We start from the raw sequence: 25,649 nt of genomic DNA, 5'->3' as shown, positions 1-25,649 counted from the left end.
GCATTCCATGGTTTTATATAACCATTTGAACTACTTATCCTACATGAATTTGTACAAGATTAGCTATATATATATATATATATATATATATATATATATATATGGATATATGTGTGCATATAACTATAAATACATACACACATAAACATATACTATACATGTATACAAACTATATATAATATATATTATATATATAATACAAATATATAATGAACACTCCACTTGGGGAAAATTCCAGGTATAATCTAATTAAACAAATATATATTGTATGCAGAATAATAATGACATTTTTTGTCCTTCATTTTCAAAGAAGACCATGACATTGGGGAGGTGATGTCATGATAAGCACATGAATTGAATTTGAGTGAAGACATGCTGTACTAAGTCATCAACTTCACTTTCTCCTTCAGAGCCAACTAGGTCCTTTGGCCAGATATGAATCAGGACAATGGCAGATGACCTTGGATGTAAGGCAGTCAGGGTTAAGTGACTTTCCCAAGGTCATACAGATAGTAGGAGTCAAATTTCTGAGGCCACATTCGAATTCCTATCCTCCTGACACTAAGGTTAATACTTTATTCATTGTACCAGCTAGCCCTAGGTCTATCCTAGATTAAAGTACTGACCCTGAAGTCAGGAGGACCTGGGTTCAAATTTGACCTCAGACACTTTCTAGCTGTGTGACCTTGGACAAGTCACTTAACCTTGATTGCATCACATTCAGGGCCATCTCCTGTCATCCTGACTCATATCTGGCCATTGGACCCAGATGGCTCTGGACGAGAAAGTGAGATTTTGTACAACTTACCTTGCCCCTACCCCCACTCAAATTCTATTCAGATGCTTGTTATGATATCACCTCCCCCATGTTATGGTCATTCTTTGAGAATAAAGGACAAAACAACAACAATTGTATGGCCAACACTGCATTCACTACTTCTAGAGATAAAAATATTTAAGACAAAATTCTTGTTATTATGAAGTTTAATGTCAAGTAGGGAATCAATCATAGACAAGAGAGGTTAGAGAATTCTGCTTGGCTCCAGAGGGCAACAAGAGATGAAAGATCTAAAGAGGCAATTATAGATTTAATATAGGAATTATAGATTTGGGAGATGGTGGGTTTCTCAAGCCAGGAGGCTTTCACATGGAGCCTGTAAGACCACTTAGCAGGGAGGATGTAATGGGGATTCCTGTTGACATTTCAATCAAACTAGATGACCTCAGAAGTAATTTTCAGTTCTGTGATTGTGATTCTAATCCCTCTTTTGCCTTTGATTAAATATAGTTAGCATTATTATTGATCATAGGCTAATTCATGGATCCAATTCTCACTGTTCAACATATCTATTTTCTCACTCATATCCTCAATTTTTTTTCTTTTGGTTCAACAATGTATTGAATGAATGCACAGATAATATTTGCTGCCATTAAAAGTGAAAGAAGACAATTAGACTGATGTCATTTTCCTGGGTCTCATAGAATCTTAGAGCTGGAAGGTATCTTGGAAGTCATCTAGCTTATCCCAAGAGACCTTTCTGAAGGATCTTTGATAGTTGACCATTCAGTATCTTCTTGTAATATCAAAATTATTCCTTAGTGGATAAAGCACCACCCTTGGAGTCAGGAGTACCTGGGTTCAAATCTGACCTCAGACACTTAATAATTACCTAGCTGTGTGGCCTTGGGCAAGCCACTTAACTGCATTTGCCTTGCAAAAACCTAAAAAAAAGTTACATAAAAGTTGCTCAAATTCTAATGATATAGAAGTAGTATTGTATTAAAAAAGAACAATGATAAGAAATCAGCTATTAGTGGAAATGCCTGTAGCATTGGTTACCATGGTAAATAATCAGAAGTAGTTGTGATTTCCATGATATATGAATGTCTTTTTATTTATTCATTTTATTTTTAAATATATTCCTCACAGCTATATGTAAAAGAAAATTTCAACATTTACTTCCATAACCTTGTTTTCCAAATTCTCTCCTTTCCTCCTACCCCACTCCTTGCATTGAGAAAGTCAATTACTTGGTGTAGGTTAAAAAGTATAGCCATGATAAACATTATGACAATAATCATGTTGTAAAAGTAAACATAGCCCCCCCTCGCGACCCACACAAAGAAAGAGATCTTCAAGGAAAAATAAAGTGAGGAAAAAAAATAGTATGCTTCAGTCTTTATTCAGACACCATCAGTTCTGTCTTTGGGATGGATCACATTCTTTATCTTAAGTCCATTAGAGAAATTGCTTCAACATTTTTCCCCCACAGTTGCTATTGCTAGCTGCAATTCTCTCAATCCTATTCCCCCCACCCCCTTTATTCTATTCTCTCTCCTTTCACTCTGTCCCTCCTCAAAAGTGTGTTGCATCTGACTACCCATGATCTTCCTTCTCTTCTATTGCCTTTACCCCACCTCCCCTCCTCCTGTCTCCTTTCTTCCATTCCTTTTTCCTCTCCTGTTTTCCTCTAGGGTAAGATAGATTTCTATACCCAATTGAATATGTATGTTTATCCTCTCTCTAAGTCATTTTTTAAGGTTTTTTGCAAGGCAAATGGGGTTAAGTGGCTTGCCCAAGGCCACACAGCTAGGTAATTATTAAGTGTCTGAGGTCAGATTTGAACCCAGGTACTCTGTACTCCAAGGCCGGTGCTTTATCCACTATGTCACCTAGCCACCCCTTCTCTAAGTCATTTCTGATGAAAATAAGGTTCACCCATTCCCTGTCACCTGCTCCATTGCAAAAGCTTTTTCTTGCCTCTTTTATGTCAAATAACTTACCATTCTATCTCTCCTTTCCCTTTCTCCCAGTACATTTCTTTCTTCTCCATTGACTCCATCTTTTTAATATCCTATACTTTCAAATTTAGTTCCCTCCTGTGACTTGTATATATATATATATATATATATATTTATACACACATACATGCTCCTTCTAACTGCCCTAATAAATTAGAAGGCTCATATGAGTTATCAGCATCATCTTCCCATGCAGGAATACAAGTAGTTCAACATCATTAAGTCACTCATGAATTGCCCTTCCTGTTCACCTCTCTATGCTTCACCTGAATCCTGTACTTGAAGATCAAAGTTTCTGTTCAACTCTGATCATTTCATCAAGAAAGTTTGAAAGTTGCCTATTTCATTGAATGTCCATCTTTTCCCCCCAAATAATATGTTCGATTTTGCTGGGTAGTTGATTCTTGGTTGTAATGCAAGCTCTTTTACCTTACAGAAGATCTTTTTCTAAGCCCTATGAACCCTTAATGTAGAAGCTGATAAATCTTGTGCTATCATGATTGTAGCTCCATGATATTTGAATTGTTTCTTTTGGGCTGCTTATAATATTCTCTTCTTGGCTATAATATCCCTGGGAATTTTCATTTTGGGATCTCTTTTAGGAGGTGATCAGTGGATTCTTTCAATTTCTATTTTCACCCTATGCTTCTAGGATAGCAGGGCAGTTTTCCTGGAGAATTTTTTGAAAAATGAAGTCTAAGGTCTTTTTTTGGGTCATGACTTTCAGGTAGTCCAAAAATTTTTTAAATAATCTCTCCTGGATATGTTTTCCAGGTTAGTTGTTTTTCCTATGAGATAGTCCACATTTTCTTCTAGTTTTTACTTTGTTTGATTTTGTTTTGTTGTTTCTTGAGTTCTCAGAAAGTCATCAGCTTCCTTAGCTCCATTCTACATTTGAAGGAATTATTTTCTTCAAAAAGCTTTTGTATCTTCTTTTCCATCTGGCCAATTCTGCTTTTTAAGTCATTCTTCTCCTTATTGGCCTTTTGAACTACTTTTTCCATGTGACCCAAATTGATTTTTAAGATGTTATTTTCTTCAGTATTTTTTGTATCTTCATCACTAAGCTGCTAACTCATTTGTCATGATTTTCCTGCATTGCTCTCATTTCTCTTTCCAATTTTTCCTCTACCCCCCCTTACTTGATTTTCAAAAATCTTTTCTGAGCTCTTCCATAGCCTGAGAACAATTTGTTTTTATCTTGAAGGCTTTGGATGTAGGAGCTTTGACTTTGTTATCTTCTGAGTGTATATTTTGATCTTCCATAAGACCAAAATAGTTGTCTATGGTTGGATTTTTCTTCTAATTTTTGCTCATTTCCCATCTATGACTTGACTTTAAGGTTAAGGTGGAACTCTACTTCCAGGGTGGAAGACACACTGCATCTTGAGTAGGGAAAAGCCACAGTCCGGAATAGCAAAGAGACCTCTGCAATCTCCCCCAATCTCCTCAACATCTGTGAGCTGAGTGCTCTGAAAGCAGCTTCTGAGTGTCTTCCTGTTGGGTGGATCCCCAGACCTGCTCCTGGTCTCCTGAGGCTGGATTTCCACTGAGGCCTGCACCAGGCTGGGCTCCACTCTCATTTTGTTGTGACAAGAGTTTTCCTTTGACTTTCCAAGCTGTCCTTGGGTTGAGAGGTCTGGAAACCACCACAGTCTGTTCCTGGATAGCTGTAACTGGTTTGCTTCAGTATGACCCAGGTAGTACTTAGGGTACTTTCTAACTATTGCCATGGAGCTTCCAAGCTGTATTGGACTAGAAAATTGTTTTACTCAATCTTTTTTGTGGATTCTGCTGCTCTAGAATTTAGTCATTTTTAAAAGATATTTGGAACTGTTTGGGGGGAGAACTCATGGGAGTCCTTGCCTTTACTCTGCCATCTTGTCACTGCCCCTAGAATACTTCACTAATTATAGCAATGATGTTGGTCTTTTGTTTTAATCTTCTTTTTAATGCTTGCTTATAAAAGCCAACAGCTTTATGCTTTAATACTCTTGCAGTGACTAATTCTCTGGACTGGGCCGAGAAAAACAGTTCTAGAAAGTAGGCATTCTAAATTACAGTGAAATCAAGGCAAGTATTTACTTTTTGCCTTCCTAAAGAAGATGCATTTACATGTGCTTTGCTGCTGTACCCTAAGGACCATGGAATCTTCCATCTGACTTGCAGCTGAAACCCTACTTGTGTTATTTCCTCCATTAGTTTGTGAGCTCCTTGGGAGCAGTATCTTATTTTCAACTTAAATTTTCAGTGCTTAGCACAGTGCTTTATGTATAGTTTCATTCATCCATCCATCCATCCATTGATTGATTCATTCATTCATTTCCATTCAATTCTTTCTGTTCACTGTGAATTTTAAATAATTTCTCTTTTGACAATTTTCAAATATTACACTAATACCAATAAATAGTAGAGTTTATTATTTGAATCAGACTAAACATTTATCCAATTAATAGCTTAAATAAAAAATTGATGTACATAGATGTACATAGAAAGTCATTGCATTAGTTGATCCACAGTTATTTTCACAAGAAATTGTTTGCACCAGTGAAATTCCTGTCATGAGTCTGGTTTTGAACTATTTGTTAATCTAGCCAAGAGTTATGTCTGATATGAAGCAACAAGACCTTGGCCAAATAAATTGTTTTAGTCTAATTTGTGCATCTATTCCTTACATATCTTAGAGTTTCACCTTAACATTGGCTAATTCATTGTCTGGTTTTCAAATCAATATTGATTTTAAAAAGATTTTATCATGGTTTGATAAACAACTTACTAGTTAAGTTTCCAGAATTAGTCTGAATTCAGGATTTTACATTTTCAGTTATTAAAAAAACAATCCACAAAAGGAAGGGGGAGGGTAGAGGTGGCCTCAACCCAACTGCTAATGATTCTTTTCACCAGCTCTTTACCATTAACTAATGTGAACTGACTAATGCAGAAGCTTTCTCTGCACAACTTTTTCAATTAAGAGTCAAATTTTAGATAAATAATTAAAAAGATAAATGTTTAGCTTGAATCTCACCTAAAAACTCATTATATCATTGCCATGGCATATTGTATGTTATTGACCATTATCTAGCTTTTATATATATATATATATACATATATATATATATATATATATATATATATATATACACACACACATACACAAATGTCTATACTCTTATGACTATTAGTATTTTTTCATTTTGCAGGGTAGGGCAATGGAAGTCAACCTCCACTATTAGGAATCTAAGCTTTAATAGATCAACAGAGAAAGAAGACTAGAAGGGGAGACTACAATAGCTACAAAGATTTCTCCAGGGGAAAAGAAATGTTTGAAAGGTAAGTTGAAGAAATCTTCCATCCTCATAGATCAGGAGTTTCTTAAATACCTCACTCATCACCTTAATAGTATGACAGCATTAAGAAAATTTAGACCTGGACATAGTGATAGAAAATCATTGCTTGTGATGAGGAACTTCCCATGAGTTATATAAAGTATACTTGTACTGTCTGAGTCATTCAGTTTTAGTATTATAATATTAGGGAATTTGATCTGATACATAGACATTTGTCAAATTCTTTGAATCATATTTAAGTGATCCTATTAAAAATAAGCATGATAGTCTGATCAATTACTCAATAATCTTATTCTTGTTTACTGATACAAATATTTTAGAATGTCTGAAAATAGGTTTATTTTTGTGGTCTAGTCTCTCTTGAGTTAACATCCTGCTAAGGTTGCTACTGTAAACGATTACAAAAAAGTAAATATTTGGAACAAGATGGAAATCTGTTATCATCCTTAGAACTCTCTGAACTTTGATTACTAGAAATATTTTAATGCAGTTAATTAATAAGAATGGTAACATGATATTGATAATAATGGTAGAATAGTGGGAACTGATAGGATTCTCATTCAAATTTTTGGGGTTTTTAAAAAAGAGAGTAGCTAGCTTTCTATTTGTAATGTATTGAAAATATCCCAAGATGAATTCTTGAGGTCCCTTCCAACTCTGTGAAATTATGTTTACAAAGGGGTATGATTATTTATATATATATATATATATATGTATATATGTATATATATATATACATATATATATGTAGTATACACATAAAAACTCTGAATATTGACATTTCTAATAGTGACTGAAACTTGAAGAGTGACTTCTGGATCAGCAGATCAAGCATTAAGTTTTAGGTCATTGTTATGCATTTTAAAAGTTTTAATGGAACAACTCTAGTGTTTTGGGTAGATTCCTTGTGGAGGATTTAATAGAAAAATATGGAAATAAATTGTTCAGGATTAGAAGGTTTACATGGATTGCAAGCTATTCCAGTGGAGGGATTACCCCAGTGAAGAACTCATAGTATCCACAAATAATGGAAGACAATTAGGGGTTGTCTCCCAATATGATTGCTTATTAATATAATGTATTATAAACTCTAGATTGGATCCCAAATGGCCATATGTGGGATGGAGTTGGGAAGATCACATAAACAAATGAAACTGGCTTACAAGGAAAGGACAAAGAGACAGCTGGAGAAGAGATAATTCAGAATTTAACCAGAGAAAGGGAACAAGATATATGGTTTTTAAAGGACCAGAAGGTTGGAATAAGAAAAAAATCTCTGGGTGAGGGGTACGATTAAGAGAAACCCTGATGAAATTTGTTAGGGAGGCAACACATTATATAGAATTTCAGTCAGAAATCAAGAATGGTAATTCATATTATATTACCACATCAATCTGTTGAGGAATTGTTTTTAGTCTAATTTGTGTGTCTATTCCTTACATATTTTAGATATTTCCAGAGACATTAGATGTAGTGATATTTTCCTACTTTATATTTTTTCTTTTCATACTGGCTGCATTGACTATGTTCCAGCAGCATTTGAATTTTATATAGTCAAAACTGTCTATTTTTTGATATCTTTATATTCTTCATTTGATTATAAATTATCCCCATAATCATAGCTATTAAAGGAAACTCATTTGATTATTTTCTATTTTATTCTTCTACAGACTTTTATATTTAGATCCTATTTCCATTTGGTGTTTATTTTACTTTGTGATGTAAATTGCTCATTAATTCTAGTTTATAACGAATTGCTTTCTAGTTTTCACAGCAATTCTTGTTAAAGAAAGAGTATTTTCTTCCCTTTAGTAGTATGTGCACTTAAGTTTATTCAGGAGGGTACTGGAGTCAGCTCCAACTGGCTTTTGAAAGTCATGTTAAATTTTCCACATGAGTATTTATGTGTGTGTGTGTGTGTGTGTGTGTGTGTGTGTGTGTGTGTGTGTGTGTGTATCAGAAACTGTCCATTAAAACTTGCTACACTTTGATTTATTGTTTTATTGATGGTCTAGACTTAAGTGCAGAAAAGGCAGATTACATGTAAAAGTGTGTGCATATATTTTGAGAGTTTATTTATTAAATATTTACCCAGACACCCCTAGATTTCCTGAACATTTGATTATAGTTTGCTCTTGTTCTTGCTTAGCTAGTTTCTTCCACCATTCTACTTTTCAATTTTTTAATTGGTATCAAAGAGTTTTGATGATTACTATTTAATAATAGAGCTGTTGCTTTCATTCCTGTTTTTTTACTTTTCTTTTTTCTTTTTTCTTTTTAGCAGGGCAATGGGGTTAAGTGATTTGCCCAAGGCCACACAGCTAGGTAATTATTAAGTGTCTGAGGACGGATCTGAACTCAGGTCCTCCTGACTCCAGGGCTGGTGCACTATCCACTTCGCCACCTAGCTGCCCCTCTTGTTTTTTATTTTAAAAATATTTTAGAAAATTCTGAACTTAAACATCAAATAAGAGCATTTCCAAAAAGACAAATGAATACTAAAGGGGGATTTTATTTGAAATGATGAACTCCATTTCATTCTATTTGATATAAAAAACATCTACATGGTACTTTCTTTTAAAAAAAAAACATTTATTTTCCTAACTATATGCGATGGTAGCTTTCAACAATCATTTTTTTGGGCAAGATTTTGAGTTTTACACTTTTTTCTCCTTCCCTTCCCTTTCCCCTTCCCCTGAAAGAGAGCAATCTAATATAGGCTTTACATGTATACTCATGTTAAGTACAGATTTATATTAATCCTGTTATGAAAGGAGAATCAAATCTAAATGGAAGAAAAATATTAGGAAATAAAAATGACATAATACATAAGACAACTTTTAAAAATTGAAGATAGTAAGCTTTGGTCTGCATTTAAATTTCACAGATCTTTCTTTGGACATGGATAGCATTTTCCATCACCTTTGATTATTGTACTGCTGAAATGAACAGTCCATCATAGTTAATCAAAACTGTTAGTGTATATAAGGTTCTCCTGATTCTGCTCATTTCACTCAGCATCAGTTCATGCAAGTCTTTATTGCTTTTTCTGAATTCCCACCCCCTCATGATTTCTTTTTTTTTTAGGCTTTTTTTTTGCAAGGCAAACGGGGTTAAGTGGCTTGCCCAAGGCCACACAACTAAGTAATTATTAAGTGTCTGAGACTGAATTTGAACCCAGGTACTCCTGACTCCAGGGCCAGTGCTTTATCCACTATGCCACCTAGCTGCCCTGCCTCATGATTTCTTATAGAACAATCGTGTTCCATCTCATCCATATACCACAATTTGCTCAATCATTCCCTAGTTGATGGACTATATGGTACTTTCAAAACTATCCTGCTTGTTTATGCTTCCTTTTGAATTGTCTTTTTTCTTTGCATTGAAAAATATTTTGGACCCTTTCCCCCCCATCATTATTGCTACCTCCCCTTTCCTGTTATCTCCTTCCCCAAAAAATGAAAGAAAGGGAAAATAATCCCTTGTAATAAATAAGGTTTATCATACAAACCCTTTCCACACAGTGGTCATGTTCAAATATGTCTGTCTCTGCATCTTGTATTCATCCTTGATCTGTCAGGAGATGGGTAACATGCTTCATCATAGCTCTCTTGGAGGTTGGCAATTGCTTTCATTAGAGTTGCAAAGTGGCTGATGTAGACACTTAATAAATGCTTGTTTCCTTCCTTTATTCATTATTTCTTATGGTACAGAGTTATACCATTAAATTAGTAGACTAACCTGCTTAACTATTCTTTGGTTGTTCAAGAGGAAATTAATGCTGTTCATTCGATTCTAGTCTTCTTCTGCTTCCTCTTATTCTCTTCTTTAGGATTAGGAAGTTTTCTATATTCTAGTCAATCTTTTTGAGTAGCTAAGTGATGCAGTGGGTAGAGCACCATTCTTGGAGTAAGGAAGACTCGAGTTTGAATCCTGACTTAGATACTTATTAGCTCTGCGACCTTGGGAAAGTCACTTAACCCTGTTTGCCTCAGTTAAATGAGCTGGGGAAGGAAGTGGGGCAAACCACTCCAGTATCTTTGCTTAAAAAACTCAAATGACATAAAAAAAGAGTAGGCCATGACTCATCAACCATAGCAACCTTCCTCATCAACTTTCACAAGTTTATTTATCTTCTCTATTTACTCTTACATCTATATGTGTAATCCAAAAGCCAGTTCTGTTGTAATAACTGCTTATTTAACACTTCCAAATGATTTCTCATAGGTATATATAAGCTCAACATGTCCAAAAGAGAACTTGTTATCCCTTTACTCCTAGCATCCTCCTTCCACCAAATCCACACCTCTTCTGAAACTACCCATTTCTGTGTGTTATACCCAGACAGGCAGGTTTATAATCTTTTTTTTTTAAGATTTTTCAAGGCAATGGGGTTATAGGTTTATAATCTTGGAGTCATCAATTCCACATTTTCTTTCCCTATCCATTTCCAACCAATTACCAGGTTTTCTATATTTTACTCCAAAATAGCTTTTCCATCTCTATTCTTTTTTCTACTTACATTGCTGCCACCTTAGTTTAGTCTTGTCTCATCTCTACTGGGCTGTCACAATAATTCCTAATCGATCTCTCTGCCTTGTGGCTTTCCTCAACAATTCATCCTCTCCACAGATACCTAAAGCATATGGCCCTGTTCAGAAAACCCCAGGAGCCATAATGTGCTCTAGGGTCTTACAAATTCTTCTTTTTGGCATTTCAACCCTGATTCTGAGCTATCTTGCCAGGCTTATTATAGATGACTTTCTTTCACATACACTATGTGATGAGGGTACATAGTGCTTCCTCACTGTTCTTCACACATGATATTCAATTTCCTACCTCTGTGCTTTTTCATAGGCTATCCTGCATGCCCAGAAAGTAATTCTTTCTCACCTCCACCTTTTAGAATCCCTGGTTTCTTCCAAAAGTGAGCTTAGGTGCAAGTTCTTACATATGTCCTTTCCATTCAACTGCTTTTCTAAGTTACTTTGCTTTTTTGGAGGCATATATTATGCATATACTTATTTTTGTATATCTCTATGTATACATACCTACATATATTCATATATATATATATATATATATTTGTTGTTCCTTAGTTATTTTTCAATCACGTCTGATGTTTTGTGAATCTGTTTTGGGTTTTCTTGGCAAAGATACTGTAATATTTTGTCATTTCATCCTCCCTGTGCACAGATAGCTTACAGATGGGAAAATAAAAGTAAACTGGATTAAGTGACTAGCCCAGGGTTACACAGCTAGTAAGTATTTGTGGTGACATTTGAACTCAGGTTTTCCCAACTCCAGGTTGAGCACGATATGCACTAGACCACCAGGCTTCCCCTATGTATTTATATATTATGTATATATTAAGATGTATGTGTATTTATATGCATATACTTATAAGAATATACATAATATGCATGTTATTAAGTAACTATCAAGTTTATATAGTATTATAAAATTATATGTATCTAATTATATATATTGATATGTAATTTGTATACATTTTGTATTTACTCAAATGCCTCTAGTTACATATCTCCCCTGATAGTATGTCATTTTCTTGGAAGCAGGGACATTAATAGAAGCTTATTTAGTGCTTATTGTTGGCTACTTGTCTCTATACAACTCACCAAATGATGTGACTATGAAGAGACAGTCTTCTCTGTTAAGTAGTTCATTAAATTCTGTTCATAACCTTCTCTTTTTCATTGAAGTTATGATGGATATATGCCTAGTTCTTTTTCTCAAAGATTTGAGAGAGATGAGAAGGAAGTCTTTTGAGTTTGTAGTTGTTGACAATTGTCTCAGTTACTTTTTTGATGATAATTTATTATCCTTTCAAAATCTTCACCTTAAAATACATTCCATGGTATTTAAAAAATCTTGTTCCTTCTATCCTAATTTTGTTCGTATGTTATCGGTCAGGTCCAGACCCTCTCTTAACTTTATTTTTTTTTTCTTAGCATTTCTACCTTCTAATAGTATATTAGACCCTGAAGTGATATAGTTCAAAAGGGTTAGTCTCACTGACTTTAATGATGAAAACTGATCACTCTAGAAATGCTGGGAAAACCTATTCCATTTCACAGGTGTCTTTGGTCTTCTTTCGGTTTTTTCTTATAAATGCTATGAGATGATTTGGCTCAATTATATCTCATACCAAGCTTTCTGTAGGTTGGTTTTCGCCATTCACTGCTTTTTGCCATTTTGTGGGATAATGCTCCCTGTATTCTTCCATTCTTCTCCTCCATAATGTTTTTCAAATGAGCTTGTACTCTAATGTGGCTGCTCAATAAGGTGGTCCCATTTATGTTAATGAAGGTAATCTCTCGAATCTTTTGGTCTCCTTATAGTAGTTATTATAGTCTGGTTAGTATCAATAAATTTCCATGTAGTAGACATTTTCTTTTCATTCTCCTTTCTTCTGATTTTTTAACTTCAAGCTTTGCTTTAACCAATTGAGCTCTGTCTGCACACAGACAGCTAGCTCTGAAATGATATTGTCAATAAACTATCATCTGTTATTTAATAAGATAAAGTCATTTTCACTTTTTTGTGATGTTTTGTGATGTGTTTGCCATGTCTAGAATCTTTTAAATCTCTTGAAGAAACATTCACAATATATCTTTGCATAATCATTGTCTGGCAGAAAGCCTTGCACACAGAAGATACTTACTAAATATCCATTGGTTTGCAAGATGTCAAATAATTTAATAAGCCTTTGGCCTCTTTCATTAGTTTAATACTGAATGGCATTTTAATTTTTTTTCCTGCTGATCCTCTAAATTTTTATTGTTATATAACAGACATTTCCCAACAAACACTTCATTTCTTTTTCTTCTCTTAGTGCTATGGCTAGCATTTCTAGGATAATGTCAAATAACTGGAGAGTGAGCAACCTTGCTTCACCTTGATCTTATTGGGAAAAATTCCAATGTTTTTCCATTACAGAGAATACTATCCTTTGATTTTAGAGAGAAATGTTTTAGATCATGTTAAAGAAGCCTTCTTTTATTCCTCTACATTTAAGTACTTTTTCTTTTTAATTGAAATGCATGTTTTATTTCTTTGAAGACTTTACCAGAAACAATATAATCATATAATTCCTGTCATTTGTTACTTAATATAAATAATTATAAAAATATTTCCCTAATGCTAAACTAACCTTGTATTTCTAATATATGTCCAATTTGGTTATAATGGTTTTATATATATATATATGTGTGTGTGTGTGTGTGTGTGTGTATAATGGTTATAATATATAATAAATGTGATCTTTTGGAAATGTTGCAGTGGCCTCTTTTCATGAAGTATTTTAAATTAGTCTATAGAGTTCTTTCCCCCTTTTATCCCTCCCTATGCATAATCATAATTATTCCCTAGACAGAATTTTATAGGGTGCCTAATTTATCTCTTTTTGAATGGAATAGTTTGTTGTGGCACAGGGATTATTTATTTTTTAAATATTTAAGAAACTTCATATGTAAATCCTTCTGGACAAGGGTAATGTAGGTGTGGAGCTGGTGAGTAGTTGGACTGATGCAACTCCCCAAATGGGACAGGCTGGTGAGAGAGGTATGAGGAGATCTACTTCTATATAATTTGTCTTGGAGAGAGTTGGGGCATGCAATGACATCCTGTAATTAGTTCTGGTCTTAGAGTCATATAATAGAGAGGAGCCTCTTTGGATATGGAGCAAGGAATTGTAGCACTGGATGCTCTGTAAGGGATTTTTCCATTCTTGCTGGCTTTGGAGAAGAACAAGTTACTGAGGACCTCCAGTTGGAGACAGTCATTGCCCACTCACTCTCTAACCCAGAGCCAGCTCCTCTTTTTACCCAGCACATAGGACCATGCTATTGCTTCTGTCTCTATTATACTCATTCTTTCCTGCTTATAGGTTAAGGAGACTGGAAATGATTATAATCTGAATTTTGAGAGATCAGTAGAGTAAACCACCCAAGGTCCATGAGTGTAATCTATCTTGTTTTTAATGACCAGCTATTCCAACATTGATTCACTGAGGAAAAACCTTGAGGCCCCAGCCCAAGGAACTTTTACAAGATGAATTTGGCATTTCTACTTTTCTTTATTGAATTATGAGTTCTTTAGGCCCCACCACATGATCAGTTTTTGGAAAGATATGCTGTCACACTGAAAAAGCAAAAACAGAGTTGCTCCTTATGATTTCTATTCAATAAATGCCAAATTTCTATCATATTTAGTTTCCTAATACTTTTCTTTCCATTTCTTAATTTCTTTTTATTTGCTCTGCATTGTCTTGAAAGGGTTATGTCAAAGTTAACCTTAAGTATTGTGTTGCTATATAGATCTTCTAGTAATATAGTTATTTTTTCCTTTAATTACTTATATGATATACCATTGATTATTGAGTATTTAATACTGATATTATTTAATTATCTATAAGCAAAAGATAGTTTTTATATGCATGTCATTTGATCCTATTTTTAAATGTTGTCTTGTTTAAGATAATGATTATAATTCCAGCATTTTTGATTCAGCTGAATTATTCTAAATTCTAGTCCAGCCACTCATTTTTATTCTGTATGAATCTTTGCATTTTAAGTTTGTTTCTTTAATGTAGCAAATTAAAATAGTGTTCTAAACTATTCTTACATTCCTCTGCATTCCTTGTATATGTCTGTCTATTGATATTTGGTTATGATTGGTTTGTTATCAATCAAATCCTGTTTTATTTTAATTATGTTATATCAAAAAACTTCTTTCCTAGTTACCTGCAGTTTATAATATCTGGAATCTAATTAAATATTATCTAAATATCTAAACACTGAGTATTACTATTTTTTTCTTGATAGTTTTCCATCCATAGATAGTTTTGCTACAGGTGATCCCTTCCTTTTTTCCCCATGCTCTGAATATTCATTCTTCCCCTCTCTATCTCACCTAAGCACTCTTTTCCTATACTGTACTCTAATTATTGCAATCTCAATCTTATCTTTCTTTAGTTAATGAAGATAAATTTGAGCTTCATGAAGTACTCTCTCTCTACTCTTGGTTGGAATGACTTTAACCTACAGTACCTTCATTACAAGAAATACTAGGTTCCTCTTTCCTTTTCCAAAGCATTTCCTTTTTTTGACTACTCAGGATTTTTTTGTTTTCTCAATGACCTTTGGATTATAAGGATACTAATCTTTTCTTTGTCTTTCAGAATATAAACATAGATCTATCATTCAGCCAAGAAGAATGATTATAACTTGTTTACTTTCTTATGGTTCATTTGTCTGCTGTATTTGTATATTAAAGACTGCCCTCACTTTATTTTCTCTAGAGGAATGACTGGAAGTCATCAATTTTGTTAAAAATCCATTCTCCCCATTTTAGAATTATGTTCAACTTTGAGGGAGAAATTGCTCTCAATTACAGGTCATTTTCTTTTATTTTCCACATATCACATTCTAATTTTTCCTTTCATTGTTTATTGAGTAGTTTAATTTGGTTGAAATTCCTTGGAATTTGCATTTTCCTGTATGTTTGCAACATATTTTCTTTCATCTCAATATTCTAGGGCTTGTGGGTCATATTTATTGGTGAATTGAATCCAGTGTTCCTCTCTGGGGAGTATCTTATGTGGTCTCACAGACTGTACTATGTGTTCTGGTTCCAAAATTTTCTGTTAATTTTCTTTCATGTCTTTATGAAATTTAAACTTTTTTATTTTATCTTAACTTTCTGGGATATTCGGGATTTTTAGGTTATCTCTCTAATTTATGTTCTCCAAATCTCATTTCAGATTGTAGACATGTCAAACACAATTTGCTTAATTTTTTGTTATATAGTTGACTTTTTAGTCACTTTTTCCTCCAGGGTATCTGCTGTGTTTCTCAGACCTATCAATTGATATTCTAAGCCATAGATCCATTTTCCAAGATTTTCATTAAAAGCTCTAAATTTTCCCCTTTATAACTTAAAAAAAATTTTAAATTATACATTCTAACCACTTTCAGGAGTTCTTGTGGCCATTTTATTAATTTTTTTCAGAGGCTACAATGATAGTTATTATGAAATTATTCTTGCTTCTGAAGATTTCTCCTGGGATTTTCTTATTCTGGTAGCATTTCTTCATCATTTTAAAACTTTTATTTGTTAACTCATTTCTTCAGTCATAGCACTATTTTCATTTTCCCCTGTGGGAGTTTCCTTGGGAGATCACTTTCCTTTCTTTTGTCTTTTCTCTAACCCTCTCTCTTTCTCTCCCTCTCCCATTCTCTCTCCCTCCCTCCCTTTTTTCCTCCCTTCCTCCTTCTTCCTTTCCTCTCTCCCTCCCTCCCTCCCTCCCTCTCCTTCCTTCCTTCCTTCCTTCCTTCCTTCCTTCCTTCCTTCCTTCCTTCCTTCCTTCCTTCCTTCCTTCCTTCCTTCCTTCTTTCCTTCCTTCCTTCCTCCCTCCCTCCATCCCCTCCCTCCCTTCCTTCTGTCTTTCTTTCATATTTATTCCTATATTTCCCCTTTTTCTATTTTATTTGATATATATGTTTAGCTATTTCATGTTTATTAAGGGGACCTGCTTATAAATAACATCTAAGTAAGTTTGCAGATTTTTTAAAAACTCTGATTTTCCTTTTATATAGATTCCCCTAATTATTTTGTTAAATTTTATTAACCATGTTGGTGACTCTTGCACCAGTCATCATTTCTTGAGGTTTGTGACTAGAGTAACAGATAATCACGACAACTTCTGCATTTTCTTTTTCTTTTTTTTTTTTTTTTGGTCAAATCTCCAAGTGAGTTCCAGAATCTGCCAACCACAAGCGTGTTGTAGGCTGTTTCTGTTTTTGGCTTCCTCTATGACATGGTCTGACTGCAGGATTTTTAGTCTGGATCCTCCAGTGCTTCATCACCCTCCTATCCACTGTTTGCTTTAGTGAGGGGTCAGCAGCCACCCCCAACTCTGGTCCACCTTTTTTATGTTTCTCCTCTGACACTATGCTAGGACCCTGAACTAAACATAATGATTATCTGTTCATTTTCAGGATGTCATGAAATGAGCAGAGAAAAGGAATATGGTAGCTGGTCAATCATTCCTTCAATTCCTTAATGAATCTGTGGTCTCATTTCTAGTTGTACTTCATCTAAAATAAGAAATTGCAACCCATGCATATCCTTCTTTTCATGTACATTGCTTCCTTATTTTTTCCCATAAGTCTTCAAAAGGGTGGGAGGGTCTCCCCAGTCAGACTCCTGGAGTTCATTCCAGGCCCCTTGAAATTAGGTAAATACCAATGAATAGTGTAGGCCATTTATTGGGTTATCCCTTTCTTCCTCCCACTATTATTAGACTCCCTCCTTTTCCGGTTATATATATCTCTTAGAGGATATCTCAATATAGTTTCTTGTGAATAGTCATTCATTGTTAATAGGCTTCAGCCTATTCATATACGCTCAGCAACTTTTAGTCAATTATGCGACTATAGAGATGGGTTAGTTGTAGAATCTAATTTTTCAAAGCCTGTTTTCTCTCTTTCCTATCTTTATCCAAGATTCCCTCAGTGCAACTGAATATTATTTTTATGAAGCAAGGGTATTTAGCTTTTTTGGTTTATTTGTTTGTTTCATGGATCCCTTTGGCTATTATGATTGAGTCTATGGAATCTTTCTCAGAATAATGTTCTTAAATGCATAAAATAAAATACAGAGACTTATAAAAGAAGGAATTCAGTTATTTTTAAATATAGTTATCAAGATACATAAAAAAGTCAAATTTGCAGATTCCAGGTTAAGAATCTCTATTAAAAATGTACAGACAAGGGGCAGCTAGGTGGCGCAGTGTATAGAGCACTGACCCTGGAGTCAGAAGTACCTGAGTTCAAATCCAACCTCAGACACTTAATAATGACCTAGTTGTGTGGCCTTGGGCAAGCCACTTAACCCCATTGCCTTGCAAAAAACAAAACAAAACTAAAAAAATGTATAGACATGTGACACTTTGAACAAATCCTTTAACCTTTATGAGTCTTAGTTTCCCTCATCTGTATAATGAGAAAGTTTAAACTCTTAAACCCCTTTCATCCATAAATCAATGATTCTACAATTCCTCCTTAATTTAATTATGTTTTTTTCCTCCCCTCAGCAATATCTTCTAGTATTCAACTTGGGAGTAGATATCAATACATTCAGACTTGGATTGTAGATGGAGTAATTGAGGGTAGCAGTATCTGAGTCCCATTGTTTTAAGCACAGATGAATGGTACCCCTAATACCCCAGCTTCTCAGAAGGAGCAAGACAAAGATTACCACCAGAAGAAAATCAGTGTGCATGAAAAGAAGACATCAGTTAGGCCCTCTCCTTTTTTTTTTTTTAAATCTCCCTGATAATATTTTTAAGACTGGACTCACCAAGCTCAAATGTTAAAATTCTTTCACAAACACCCTCCAATGGCTGGTGCTCCATGTTGCTTTAATCCATTCAGCTGTAATAGCTTTATTAGATTAAACACCCTGCTGAGCGAGTAGAGAACAGTGGGATTATCACATTTCCCTTTGAAAACCCAGTAAAGACAAAATAAATGGTTAACAAAATAGGACACATTCAGTTTGCAGGTGTTCCTAGACAAGGTAAGCTCAGATACACTGGAGGTGCCCCTATTAATTCTTGCTTGCAAAATGCCTTTTAAGTAGCCTGGAGGAATTCCTGAGGAAAAAGAAGTCATAAAGGCCAAAAAAATAAAAAAAAAGTTCTTCCCCCCTCCTCCTTTTGATGTGTTGCTAATTGCATTGTGCTGACTGCAGAGACAGCAAGATGAAAACCAGAAAATTTTATATTTTTTCCACTCTTTTTTGACTACACCCTAGGTGTACCAATAGCAGTCCTTTATCAAGTATCTCCCATAGTGTTGACTCTTAATGATATAGATATATATGTATATATACATATCTTTCTTTTTCTTTCTTTCTTTTTTTTTTAAGCAAATCTAATTAACTATTTGAAGTATTCCGTCAAGAGGCACCGATTACCACACACACACAGTGGGTGGCTCTTCTTGGTTCTCTTAAAGACGTGGTGACTTCCCAGCATTCTGAAAATCCTCGTCTGCTGGAACAATTTGAATTTTGTTATTAGTGACTGCTGGAAATCATAATTCAATAAAGACTAACTCATTTAAAAATGTTTCACACTGTGCATGCATTAGGTAACTTGGGTAACTTAGGAGACACAGAAAAACATATACTAATATTCAGGTCTACACAGGAAATTGGTATGGCACTGAGCAATTTGAAGGAGGCTTTTTGTATTATTATTTTTTTAAACTGCAGCAGGATTGGAAGGAATTTATTAAAAAAAATCTGTGATATAAGTCATCTTCCCTTTCACTCCTCTCTGCACACTGGTATCTTCACTACCTTCAGAACGTAGAGTATCTTCTCTCATCACTTTTTAAAATCATCATTTAATGGGTAAATAAGGAGCATGGCATATTTCTTTTCAGTGACCTGCTTGCATAATAAACCTGATTCTTTTTTTACTGGAATGGGCTTGGATTTACCTCCAGTCCTCATGTCCCTCCCTTTCTTTCTCCCACTTTCTTTATGGTTCTCGTATTATGGCCATAGAAAATATGGTCATGCCATGGGGGGAATGTGCCTCCTGCTCAGGTCTTTTTTTTTTTTTTCCATCCACGTCTGCAGACTGCAGCTGCAGCAGTCTTTGAAAAATACTGGTCTTTGGAAACTGTAATTTTCGAACAATGAATTCTTCTTCGCAGGACACTGCACTGTTTCATTCTTGCCCCACACTGTCCACACAGTCTCCTCTACAGTTCATTTGCTGCTCAGGTTCACCGTTCACCATATGACACATGGAGCAGTACTTTTTTTTTTCTTCAAATTTTTTTTTCAGAGAAGTTTGTTTCATCTTTGAAAACACAGCGCTTCCTGCCGACTTCAGAAGACCCACTCTCTTCATTCTCCCTTCCTTTATCCTGTATGTTCTTCTCTCTACCCACACTCAAGGAGCTCGTCTGCTTTTTACCAGTTCCTCCCACAGCTTTCCATTTGACATATGAACTGGGATCATAAAAATACTACCTTTGCCATACCTCTTGCCCCTATTTTTTCTGTTTTCTTCGTTATTTCAGATCTATTCTCCATTTCCATCTCCAATTCAACTGATAGTTCTCTCCTCCTTCACCTTTTTTCACAAAGGTTTGGCCCAGTTAAATTGGCCAAACATTTCCTGAGTCCCTACCGTGACAATGATTGTGGCTTAGAAAGCCAGCTTTGAAGTCAGGAAGATCTGCCTCTGATACATCCCAGCTGTGTGACACTGGACCAGTCACTTACTGGATCACTCGAGGCTCCAGGTGACACCATAAGACTGAGAGTTAGAGATGAGTTGCTGATGTACATCAATAGAAGGAGTTTCCAAGCCTACAATTTCTCCAGATCCAGGAGATATCACAGGTTTGGACCACACACACAAAAATGAACAAGTTACTGTGATTGAAGTGTGGGCTCACAAGGACAAGGATTAAGGAACAAGAGCAGGAAGCTTGGGTTCCACTGACCCAAGAGATGACCACTTAGTTTTCAATGTTCTGTGACTCAGGAACAAACAAATATGAAGAAATACTCATGCTAAAATTAAGCACCACTAAAAATAGCATATATTTCCTTTTTTTTGCTCTTTCAGAAATCATGTACATTCGATATCTAAAAGGTACTCTGACTGAATGAGTGAGAGGCTCCCTGTCTTTAGAGACTTGAGCTATAGATGAAACTATCTTATGCTCCTATTTTATCTTATCAAATGAAAGGAAGAAAATGGCCATTTGAAAAAATTATTTTCAAAATCATGATACCCCTTTCCATCTTTTGAATGCTTCTAATGCAAACATGCATCATGGCTTAGCTATCGATTGCCTTGGAATGATTGTATGATGTTTCTCATAATTCCTTAAAACAGGCAAATTAAATGAAGAAAGAAGCCTTCTAAGAATCACAGATATTAATACTGACATCCAATCGCTTTTGGAGTTAATCTTTTAAAAGGGATTATTTTTTTGGGGGTGTATTATCTTTATAGAGGGAATCTAGGGGGAAATCATAGATATTAAATTGGGGGAGTGTCAATTCTTGCTTCCCACTCACCGCTCCCCACATCTGTTCAATGTTTCTGTTACCTTTCATTTTCTAAAGTGTTACATATGGAATACATATGTCTTTTTGTTCCAGTACTACAGCAGAAAAATAAAATAAAATAAAATAAAAAAACACAGAGAAATCAATAAACACCTGTTATTCCCAGATCTGCAGTTATTTGGGCTCATAAGTGCCTGCAGGCAAAGTTAAAACAAAAATCCTAGTAAGTCTATATGCCTTCACAGATTTCTTTTTGCCTGCATGAGGTTTTTTTTTTATTTTATTTTATTTTATATTTATTTCATTTTGTTTCATCTTATTTTATCCCAGAGTGGACCCTTCACCTTCTGTTATTTTACTGCCCTGGATTTGTTCTCTCCAATGTATATTTCTTCCTTCTCTATACACCATATTTTGTATTCAGCAAAGTGGGGATTTTTCAAACGACTGGAGAATGCAGCCTTGCTTTAGCCCTTGCTGCTATCACAGCAGGTTCCCTAAGTTAGGTTGCCCCCTGCTGCTTCTGTTCCATTAAAAATAAAGCTGGAAATAAAATATGTTTGGGGACCTGCCATTATAGAAGTACCCATTTAGTGTAATCTACTGGAACCAAATCATTTGAAATCAGGTTTGAATATAAGTGTTAGTTGGTAGATGCTTAGGTGTGCAATGGACCAATTTACATTTTTTTTTCTTTTAGTGAATAGACAACACATATACATAGGTTGATTCCATGTGTTAGAAGAGATACTTTTGAAAAGTCATTCATCATGGGTTGGCTTTGCACTTGCATACCACATCTGTGTGGTGGCTTCTCCATTGTCCCTGATTTCACTTTTAAATTTAAGGACTGAAGTTGCTAAAATTCTAATACCTGAACAAAAGGGAGAATCTAAGTCTTCCAAGCTTGGTGTTTGTGATTTTCTACTCTGGAGAATTGAAGTGGGAAACTGTAGATCAAGGCTGATTGAGGCTTATTTAGAAATCTGAGCCCAAAGTAATTGTGAAAAAGAACCATTTTTTTTGTCCACGTAGCACTGATTAAAGATTTCAAAATGAGTCCTAGTTATTGGAAGGGATGCAAGTAGCTCTTTGGATGTAGAGCGGTTAACTATTTTAGACCCAAAGGATAGTGTGATGGATGTTTGAGAAGTGAAGAATTCTATAAATATTTGTCTTTCTTTCCTTTGTTTACTCATCTTTCCTTACTTCACAGTCCTGTGTCCATACCCTCAGAAAAGTATCAGTTTCAGAAGGAAGAAGATAAAAGAATTTCTTGAGACTGGGAAATTTGGCAATTAAGTTTTTTTTAAATGACATATTTAGAAATTTGGGCTCTACCAGAAATATTTATAGTATTTCTTAGATGAAAAGGGGAAAAGACAGACTCCAAAGTATTCTTTATTTAACTAATTGATATTAATGATTTTAATGTGGACTAATATTAATGTTAAATTTATAAGGATCATGATCTCTCTAGGTAAAGATCCATGTAAATCCCAGCTGTTTATATTATTTAGAAGACTATTGAAATGCTCAATAAATGAAGATAATGGGATGCATGGTGGGTGTCACTAGGTTCTAGTATTTTACCAGTGATGAGTTGAGCATAAAAAGACATGATTAGGCAGATCATACCCATCATGAAAATGAGAAGAATTAGCAATGTTGTGAGAATGATAGATATCAACTGGACAATTAGAGTCAATGTTGGTACCCCCAGAATACCAAAAGAGGATAAAGGCCTCCAAAGTTTGGGGAACTTCCTTATGGAGGAATTATGGAAAGACATGGATGGCAACTGCACAGAAGTAGAATTTGTAGAGAATTATCATATGCATTCATGAAGAGAGCACCAAAAGGGAAAAACCACGAATCTAACAGTTCATTTCAACTCAATTCAACAAATATTTCCAAAGAAGTGAATTAATGCAAATCACTGGATTAGGTGTTAAGGAAGCAAAGGTAAAAGGAAAAAAAAATCTTTATCATCAAAGCCATTATTAATGGCAATTCCTAATAATAGCCCTTGACTCATATTCCAACCCAGGGCTTGAACTCTTCAATTTTCAAAAATATTTTGATTTTTAGCCTTGCCTTTTTCTTCTTTTCTTGATATTTTCCAGACTTTCTTTTTATCTGGCTTCTTTCTTGTGAGGGATCTCTACCAGTTTCCCTTGCCTCATTGACTTCCAAGCTTGTTTCTTATTGTGCCTAGTGGATGTTGATGGAACCTCTAGAAAGTAGAAGAGTCCAAGGCAAGGGTAATCTGCCCTCCTGGCGTGTGACCCCTGGATGAATTTCAAAGCTACGTTCTTTTATGAGGTCACAGATATACTAGTTTGAGTTTTACATTTCATGTATTTCTTTGACCTTCCTTGGATTGTGTCTAAAGAAAGCTAGACACTATTAATAACAACTTTTTAATTCCATTTCAGCATGTTTCTATATTTCAAAGGCATATTTTATCAAGGCAATCTGTCTAACTCTTCTTTTACTGTTATGTAGTGTTCTATGATATTTTAGAATTTGATGTCAAATGGAAATTTCTGTATAAAGACAGGTATTTGAAATGTTTGAATATTCTTGATTTGAAATGATGCTTATCTTAAAAATTATAAAAATAAGAATTTTTATGGGCAAATGCTCCCATAAGTTATATAAATAAAACATGGCCAATTTTTGTGCCCAGTCTTAATCCTAATAGGTTTTCTTGAGAAAATTGTCTTATAAAGGAGCCTTGGATACCAGAAGGATATAAGTAGCTCATAAGATATGAAATGGATAGATGCATAAACTTAGATATTTTAAAAGAAAGATGTTTTTGTTGGTGCATTCATTTTTGATAGAGAATAAGTACCAGTAAAGAGAAAACCACAGTCATTTCTAGTGAAGTGATAAAATAACCACAAGACATTTAGCTACTGGGACACAGGGGACTGAATGGATCTCAGCAATTTTATGAAAGGGAAAATGATATTTTCTTAACATGTAAGAAAGTAAATGGAAATGTTTCTGAGATTGCTTACAGGACTAGGTAGATAAAGCGATCCTAACAGAAAAGTTGGATTGGATATATTGAAAGGGTAAAGATGAAACGTTCCATTTTTAGTAAGCTTAAGAAAGGTGAAGATAATTGGAAAATATGTTTAAGTAGCTTAGAATCTACTTAAATCTCTTTTCTATCCAGAGTGATCTAAATCTAAAAAATTGTAAAGAATTAATAATGTGCTTGAGCAATTAACTATTCACTTAGATGCTAAAGAAGGGGGAAAATGTGATCATGGTATCAATCAACTACAAGTATTTATTAGACTACTATCAGAGGTACTCTGATAAACCCTGAAAATACAAAGATAAAAATAGAAACAGTTTTTGTTCTTGATGAGTTTTATATTTAATTGGGGACAATAGCAAGAATTTGACTCTTTGGAACTTCCATCCCCTACACTTCTGGGGCCAATAAGAATATATGTAATTCCTCTTTTATGTGCCTCTTCAAACACCCATGTCAACAATTATACCCTCTTCAGACATAACATATCTGGCAGAACTTCTCTAATTCAATCAGTCCTCCCATGTCATCAACTCCACCACCCTGGTTGTTTTCCTCTAATACTTTCTAGATGATTACTATTGGTTTTTATTTTATTTTATTTTTTTTTAGATTTTTCAAGGCAATGGGGTTAAGTGCCTTGCCCAAGGCCACACGGCTAGGCAATTACTAAGTGTCTGAGGTCAGATATGAACCCAGGTACTCCTGACTCCAAGGCTGGTGCTCTATCCACTGTGCCACCCAGCTGCCCCGATGATCACTATCTTTCCTAAAATATGTGCCCCAATTTTTATAGGAGTTGAAAATTGTTTTAATTCTTCTGGGAAACAATTTATAACTATTCAAGAAAAATAGCAAAAAATGTTTTTACCCTTTGTTCCAGTAATGCCAATTCTGGGCATGTACCCCAAGGAAGTAAAATTTTGTCACATAACAAAATTTTGATAGTGGCAATTTTTGAGGTAGCAAAAAACTAGAAACAAAGTAGATGCCCATTTATTTAATGAAAGAATAAGTGGCAAAATTGTGGTTAAAATTTGGAAATGAAACTACTATTGCTCTATAAGAAATAAAAAATAAAAGAATGTAGAGAAACATGATGAGACTTGAGTGAACTGATGCAGAAAGATATATGGAAAGAGAAGCAATATACATGTTGAATACTGTACTGTAGTACAGAGAAGACCACAGTCATTTCTAGTGAAGTAATAAAATTGAATTACTGTACTATAAATGAAGACAACTATAAAGGGTAGCCAAACATTATTTAACAGAAATGACCAATATTGATCTTAGATTTTTTTAAAAGAGAGTTCTGTCTT

General features: G+C 34.7%; 1 long non-coding RNA gene across 1 annotated transcript in view; it reads left to right on the top strand.

Annotated features, from left to right (window-relative positions):
• Positions 1-25,649, top strand: part of LOC141513287 (uncharacterized) — a 666,751-nt gene that overhangs the window by 288,706 nt on the left and 352,396 nt on the right. The window contains exon 4 of the long non-coding RNA XR_012475758.1: positions 6,003-6,132. This is a non-coding gene — a long non-coding RNA (uncharacterized LOC141513287). The remainder of the gene's footprint in view (positions 1-6,002; positions 6,133-25,649) is intronic.

The sequence above is a fragment of the Macrotis lagotis genome, chromosome 1 (assembly GCF_037893015.1).
Source record: "Macrotis lagotis isolate mMagLag1 chromosome 1, bilby.v1.9.chrom.fasta, whole genome shotgun sequence".
Classification (NCBI taxonomy): domain Eukaryota; kingdom Metazoa; phylum Chordata; class Mammalia; order Peramelemorphia; family Peramelidae; genus Macrotis; species Macrotis lagotis.
Note: the sequence above shows the minus strand (reverse complement) of the source record. Positions and strands in the feature narration are given on the sequence as shown.